The 6,923-nt window shown below is 49.4% G+C and overlaps 1 long non-coding RNA gene across 1 annotated transcript in view; it reads left to right on the forward strand.

Moving 5' to 3' along the window:
* Positions 1-5,821: 5,821 nt before the first annotated feature.
* LOC107213906 overlaps positions 5,822-6,923 on the forward strand; it is a 3,460-nt gene continuing 2,358 nt past the window's right edge. Inside the window, exons 1-2 of the long non-coding RNA XR_001524825.2 lie at positions 5,822-6,148; positions 6,255-6,400. This is a non-coding gene — a long non-coding RNA (uncharacterized LOC107213906). The remainder of the gene's footprint in view (positions 6,149-6,254; positions 6,401-6,923) is intronic.

The following is a 6,923-nucleotide window of genomic DNA, read 5'->3' on the forward strand; positions in this document are numbered from 1 at the left end:
ATCCCATCCCATCCCAAATCCCATCCCATCCCATCCCATCCCATCCCTCCCAGAGATCCAGAACCAGCCCTGCATTCCCTCCATCCCCAAAATTCCCTCCCAACCCCTTTTCCATCTCCTGGCTCCCCCCACCCTGCAGCCTCCCTGAGCTGGATGTTCATTTGCTAATTACCCTTTCCTTGCCTTGCTATGTTGGTTGTTTCATTATTATTATTACTATTATTACTATTACTATTACTATTATTATTACTATTACTATTATTATTATTATTATTATTACTCTTACAATCATTTGCCAGAGAAGTTTTCTCCCTCCTCCTCCTCCTCGCCCAAACACAAACACATTTTTATCAACACGGCCGACATGATTGCACTTGTGCTGTTATGTTTTATTTATTTCCATATAGGTTTGATTCTGTTGCAGTTTCTCATTTCTGCCTGATGCATTATTCATGATTTATACAATATTGGAGCTCGTGTAGGACACTCTCAGTTTATTGGCTCTGCTCTCCTTTTCTGGGTGTATAAAAATAAAACATGGCAAGCTCTTTCTCCCTCCACGTTCTGCTGCTTGCAGGGAAACAATAGCAATTATATCGGGTTAAAATCATTGCTAATTCTACTTTTAACACCTTGGTAGCTGAGATAGAATTGAAATTAGGGATTATTTTAGTTACTGGTGTGTATTAAATTCTCATCAATGCTTTAAGACCAAATTCTGAGATCCAGAAAGTGAAGGAGGTTTAGGTTGCTCTAGGGTTGTTTGGAAATTATCTTCTCATTTGATTTGTTCAGCCCCAAATGGTCCAGATTAGCTGAGAATTATTTGGAGCTGCAGACACTTTTCAGTCCAATCTCCAGTTAAACCTTTGAGCTCTCACCAGGTAAAATTACAGCTCCCACCACAAGTGGAGGAGCAGGGAGCCCAGGTTGGCTTTGATGGGTTTGATTTGTTTTCTCAAGGAGTCCCTGCAGATCCTCAGCTGTGGCTGCTGGGGGTGGCTGGACCTGGCTGCCACCCCAAATCCCATTCCAGACCCAGAGCTCTGACCAGGGCTGGGAGCAGAGGGCTGGATGCTGATTTACAGGTGGGGCAGGAGCCTGAAATCCCACCCCAAAGTGCTCATTATTTCCTGTATTTAATGCAGAGCCGCAGGATTTGTGACACTGCTTGCAGGGACTGCAGTCAAAGCCTTCAGCATCCATTTTGCTTTCCAAATTTAGTGCCCAGCCCGGTGCTGGGGTTGTTTTTGGGGAGGTGAACTCCTGCAGTGCTGTCCTCTCAAATATCAAATCCCAGAGCCCCCAGGTGTCCCCCACACCTGCAGGGCTCTGTCCCCACGGTGCCGAGGGGAGAGCATTTCCCACACTCCAGCCAGGATAAACCTTTATGGCATTATTGACTGGAGCACATCTCAGCCAGACCTCGGTGTCACTGATTTAATGAGTCTCTGCTCTCCTCCCTCCCCTCTCTATCCTGCTCCATGGCTAATTCCTGCTTTATTACAACTGCTGGCCCTCCGAGCCCTTTATGGCATTAGCACAAACTTCTGCGGATGAGCACGACCCCATAAATCAGCTGCTGACCGTTCCCGTGCTGAATGGCAAGGTAATAAATTCAGGGAAATTTGGGGAAGTTAAACTCAGATCTATTTGCCCTCTATCCCTTGAGTCAACTCCTCTCCTTGAACAACCGTGCCAAGCCTTGAAAAAAGAGATATAAATGTCAGCCTGAGCCTTCAGAGCTGAGAGTGGCTGGTGGTGGCCTTCAGAAGGGACGGAATTCAGCTGGGGTGGGGTGGCACAAGCATCCCAGGAGGATTCCTGATGTTCACCCAGTTCTGATTTGAGAGATTTTCCCCATCCTCAGGGGCAAGGAGCTGCCGGCACTGCAGGTGTGGGATCCCCCTCAGCACTGCCCCGGGTTCAGGGCAGCTGTAAGAGCTCTCAATCTGCTCTGTGCTGGGGCTGGAGATGAGCAGGCAGAGCCTTTCTCCAGCAGGAAGGGCTCGGGCAGATCCATCCATCAGTAAATTCCCAAATAAAGAGCTGAGCGTGATTTCCATGGCGCTGGCTGAGGGAACAGAGCTTCCTGAGCTTCCTCTGGCCTCCTGCAGCATCCTCTGGAAGCTCCCCGGGTTGGGAACAGCTCTCTGAAATATTCATGTCGTGAATAATGGATCACTGGGCATGGCAATGAGCTCCTGCCACAGCAATCCCGATTTAGGCACATCCCAGTGATTATTTGGCCATTAACTTTAGTAAACATAAGAATGTGAAGAGAAAAGAAAGAAGATCTATAATTTCTCCATTATTTAGCTTTGTTTTAAATGAAACCCTTGGAAAGATGTATATCATTTCAATTTTAGTTCCAGAGGCTTTTATGTAAATTAATTGCATTAGAGAATTGGCAGGAACATTTATTCAATTTCCAACAGCCGTGATTATGAGCTTTACATTAATATAACAACAATTTAACAGTGGCTGATAGATGGGACACAACCATGTAATTATCAAAAGTGAGGCACTTTCTTGATCTCTAATTAGTTGTATAAGCAAACAGAGTTTTGCTGGAACTAATTGCTGGCTTGCAGCTGGAGCGAGGTGAGCGCGGGGCCGGGGTTCAGGTGCTGAGCAGGGAGCCCAGGATTTTGCTGTTTTCTGATCTAATTGGGTGCAGAATTCAGTTCTTTGTGCTGAGCAGAAGCAGGGGCTGTGCACAGCTGGGAACCCTCCCCTGGCTGCCGTGGGGACAGGAGCTGGCCCTGCCCTGGAGCCACCCCGGGCTGGGTTTGTCATTATGGACAGAGCAAAGCCAGGCCTGCACTGGAGCCAGGGGATTGTTTTCCTTCTTGCCTCTGTTTTTGTGGCAGAGATGAAGTTTAAGCTGGGCTGGCTCTGTCCCAGCCCATCTGGAGCGCTCTGCTGAGAGGAAAATTCCTGGCAGCACGTGGGGATGGGATCGCGCAGCCTCCAGCGGCTTCTCCACCTCAGCTTTAGCTCTTTGTGGGTCCTTCACAGACCTCAGCTGGGTCTGAGGCACTCTTTTCATCCTGATTCCTTATTTCCCAGAAGTGAAAAGGTTGGGAAGGGCTTGTTGCAGTTCTGAGGGGGCAGAAGAAAAGCCCCAGCTGGTTCTTTCTGCTCTGTGCAAACAGAAAACGATGACTGAGGGATGGTCAGGAATTCCTTGCGTGTGGGATCCACTTCCAGGGACATTCAGGGACGTTCCCACCAGCAGGATTCCTCCCAGTCTCACTTCATCCCCAGGAAAACGAGCTGGGATTGGGAGTGTGTCTGTCAGGGTGGTGCAGGGCTGGCTGGAGTTCATTATTCCCGTGGATAACGAGCTGCAGGGACTCACCACAGCCCCACTCTCGTCCTGCCCTTCTTGCGAGGCCTCTGCACCACAGAACTCAGGGGATGACCCCCAGTGCCCTGCTGAAAGTCTGTTTACTTTTGTCACCGCAATGTAAATTGTGTTTTGCAGCTTTTATTGCCTATATCCTCTTCAGAAATTCTTTCTCTCATTAGAGTAAACCAAATTACCAGCGCCGGCGCTTTGTTCCAATTGAATCTGAGCAATTGGCCCAGCACTAATTGCTCGAGGGCAACTTCCACGATCTATCAAGATCATACCCAGGCAGCACTAATGCATTTAGTGGGGACTTTATTGAATTTATTAAGCCCTTGGCCCGATGCAGCTTCTCACAAATGCATTTTGTGAATATGACAGGCCCTGGCCAGTGAATTCCTGCCTCGTTAGGGGCTCTGCGCTGGAACTCACGCTTCTTGTCAGGACCATTATCCCCTGCACCAAAGCAGGGCTGGCGTTTCCCTCAGCCCTGCACAGGTCTCAGGCTCCAGCCACCCTCTGGCTCTGAAATTCCTGATGGAACTGGACCTTTTCCATCCCTCGAGGCCGGTGCTCTGGCAGGGAAGGCGTTTCTCCGTTCCCAAGTGCAGGAGGAGGTTTCTGTCAGCAAACCTGCCCAGCGCCGTTTGCACAGCCTGTGATTTTTCACCGGCTGTTTGTGGCTGACCAGAGCAGCTCCATTTGTGATTTATCAGGAATTCCCTCCTGTTTTCTCCCTGGCATCAGCTGCAGCATCTGCTCCTGGTTTGCAGGGGGACTTATTTAATGCAGAAATCATGCACTGATTGATGGACGAACTGTTGGCACATGGAGCAATTGTTGAGAAGCCAAAGTCAAAATCTGAGAAGAAGAGAAGAAATGTAGCCCTTAAAAAGTTTTTATTATCTCCCCTGAATGTTAAAGCACCAGCTGGACTCAGATTTCTGTCCTAGACGTGCCTCCCTCACCTCTGGATGAATTATATTCAGCCAAGGAGTGAGCAATGAGAGAATAATAATCTGATTAAGGCTGCGAGGGAGGAGATGTCCTGCCTGGAAAAGTGGAATTATTGGGGCTGGAAGGTGGCCAGCAGGGAGGGCCCGTGGCCAGGGGCCAGCCAGGGATGTGATGGATCAGCCCCCTGATGGAGGGTGACAAATCCCAGCACCTGCTCCCTTCCAGCAGCACTGAACTGCCCCTGCTCCAGCCCCTGCTGGGACCTTCTGCCATGTGGGAAAAGCCCTCCCTGCTTCTTTCTGCTCTGTGCAAACAGAAAAAGGCGACTGAGGGATAATTCCTGATATTTCCTGATAGTCGGGAATTCCTCATGTGTGGGATCCACTTCCAGGGACATTCAGGGTCATTGCCACCAGCAGAATTCCTTCTATCCACACAAAAACGAGCTGGGACTGGAACTGGGTCTGTCAGGATGGTGCAGGGCTGGCTGGAGCTCATCATTCCCCATTTTTATAGCCAGGGAGCTTTTCCCAGCTGGAACAGCCGGGGGAGGAAGGATTCCCCCGGGGGTGGAGGTTCAAAGGGGCTGCTGGAGGTGCTCAGGAACCTCTGGGCTCTGTCCCTGCTGCGCTTTGGGGCTTTCCTGATGCCCTGGGAGCAGCCAAACCCATGGGCTGGGTGAGGAAAATATGGAATAACCAATCCAGAACTCAGAAAACAAACAGGAATGAAGATTTTAGGCAAGCTGGTGTTTATCCTGAAACAGGAGTGTCTGATCAATCTCTTATGGTTTCACCTGAATTGATCTGGGAGATTTTCAGCCCTTTTGGACGGGGAACACCTAATGGGTTCTTTTAAAAGCATTCACACAGTGTGGAAATGCAGGGTTTTTTTTCCTGGGGAGGTGGAGGTGGAATCCACGTCCTCCATCAGATCCAGGCTGTGAGGGAAATCCTTCCTGCCTGTTCCCAGCTGCCCAGGAAATCCCAGCTGGCAGTTCCAGCCTGGTGGGCTCCAGTTCACAAGTGCAGCCAAGGAATGGGAATTAATTCTTGACCCAGCTTCACTGAAGAGAGAAAATCTGAGTTATTGCACAATTGGGCCATAATAGACCATAATAATCTGACATAATTATGAACCTTGCATTATTATAAAAATTACCCTCGCTGAAGCAAACTTTGCTCTGCATTTTAAGGATTTGCCTTTTCACTTTAAAGTGCTTGTCCTTTTCCCCGAGTGAATGCAATTTATAGCTCTCCTTGACCTTTAGATAACAGTGAGTGCTGTTATTTTTTGCTCTATTAATCCTCTTATCTTTCTGCCTGTGAACTATTGTTCACCCCATATTGGCCACTGGTACAAATTGTGCCCTGAAATCCAAATACACACAAAAAAAGGAGAGAGAGCAGAGGAAACGATGGCAGGAACGAGCTCAATAATTTCCACTGTGATAACTTGGGCAGGGTTTGTTTATGAATCCCAAGGAGGAACAGAATCCTCCAGGTCGTGCTTGAAGTCACTGGGAGAGACAAAAACTCTCAGTTTTCCTCTCAGTGCCAGCCTGATTTCATATTCTCCCTCCTCTCCACGTATTTACAGTTTTCCTCCTTTATTTTTCCTCAGAAATCTGCCCAGGTGAGGCTGCACGAGTAATTCTGAGCAGCCAGGGCCTGATTATCAGCCCTGCCCACGGAGAATTCCCTCGGGTGCTGCCTTCTCTCTGCTTCCCAATAAATATTTTTATTTATTGCTGTGTTAGGAGGGATCTCACTGCAGCCTCTCCCCAGTGGCTTTTCCATGACTTCAAGCCAGGAAATCTCCAGTGAACCTTAACAGGTGCAGTGAAGAGGAAAACCTCACTGGCTGAGGTGAAACACAGGAACCTTTTGGGGTGATAAATAAAACTTCCAGACTTTTCCAGTTTTTGGTTTTTACCTTTTAGAAGGGTCAAGCTGGAGGCTGTTCAGGTGGAATGAAAGGGAATGTGAGCCCCTGCTCTGCTCACGGTCCTGGCAGGAATTCTGCAGCAATTCGCTGCAGATCAGCGAGGATTCATCAAAGTTGTATCAAGTTGAAAGAGTGCCCAAGGTAAGAATTGCTCTGAGGAGCTTCTGGAGCTCAGCTCTCGGGGCTGGGGGTTGGAACACACACACACACACACCCGGAGCTGGGTGGATCAGAGAGGAGAGGCACAGGAACATTTCGTTTCTGTTATTTCCAAACAGCCCCAGAATTTTATTTACAGCAGAATTGACTCAGCAAAGCAGCAAATTCCCACTCTTGCAGAGCTGGAGAGAAGAGCAGAGCCTGGAGCTCTCACAGCCTCCCTGCTCCTGCTTCTGCTCCCCTTCCAGAGGGGTCCAGAGGGATCCAGGGGGGTCCAGAGGGATACAGAGGGATTCAGAGGGGTCCAGAGAGATCCAGAGGGGTCCAGAGGGATCCAGAGGGATCCAGAGAGATCCAGAGGGATCCAGAGGGATCCAGAGGGGTCCAGGGGGGTCCAGAGGGGTCCAGAGGGGTCCAGAGGGATCCAGAGAGATCCAGAGGGATCCAGAGGGGTCCAGAGGGGTCCAGAGGGATCCAGAGGGGTCCAGAGGGGTCCAGAGGGGTC

The sequence above is a fragment of the Parus major genome, chromosome 22 (genome assembly GCF_001522545.3).
Source record: "Parus major isolate Abel chromosome 22, Parus_major1.1, whole genome shotgun sequence".
NCBI lineage: Eukaryota > Metazoa > Chordata > Aves > Passeriformes > Paridae > Parus > Parus major.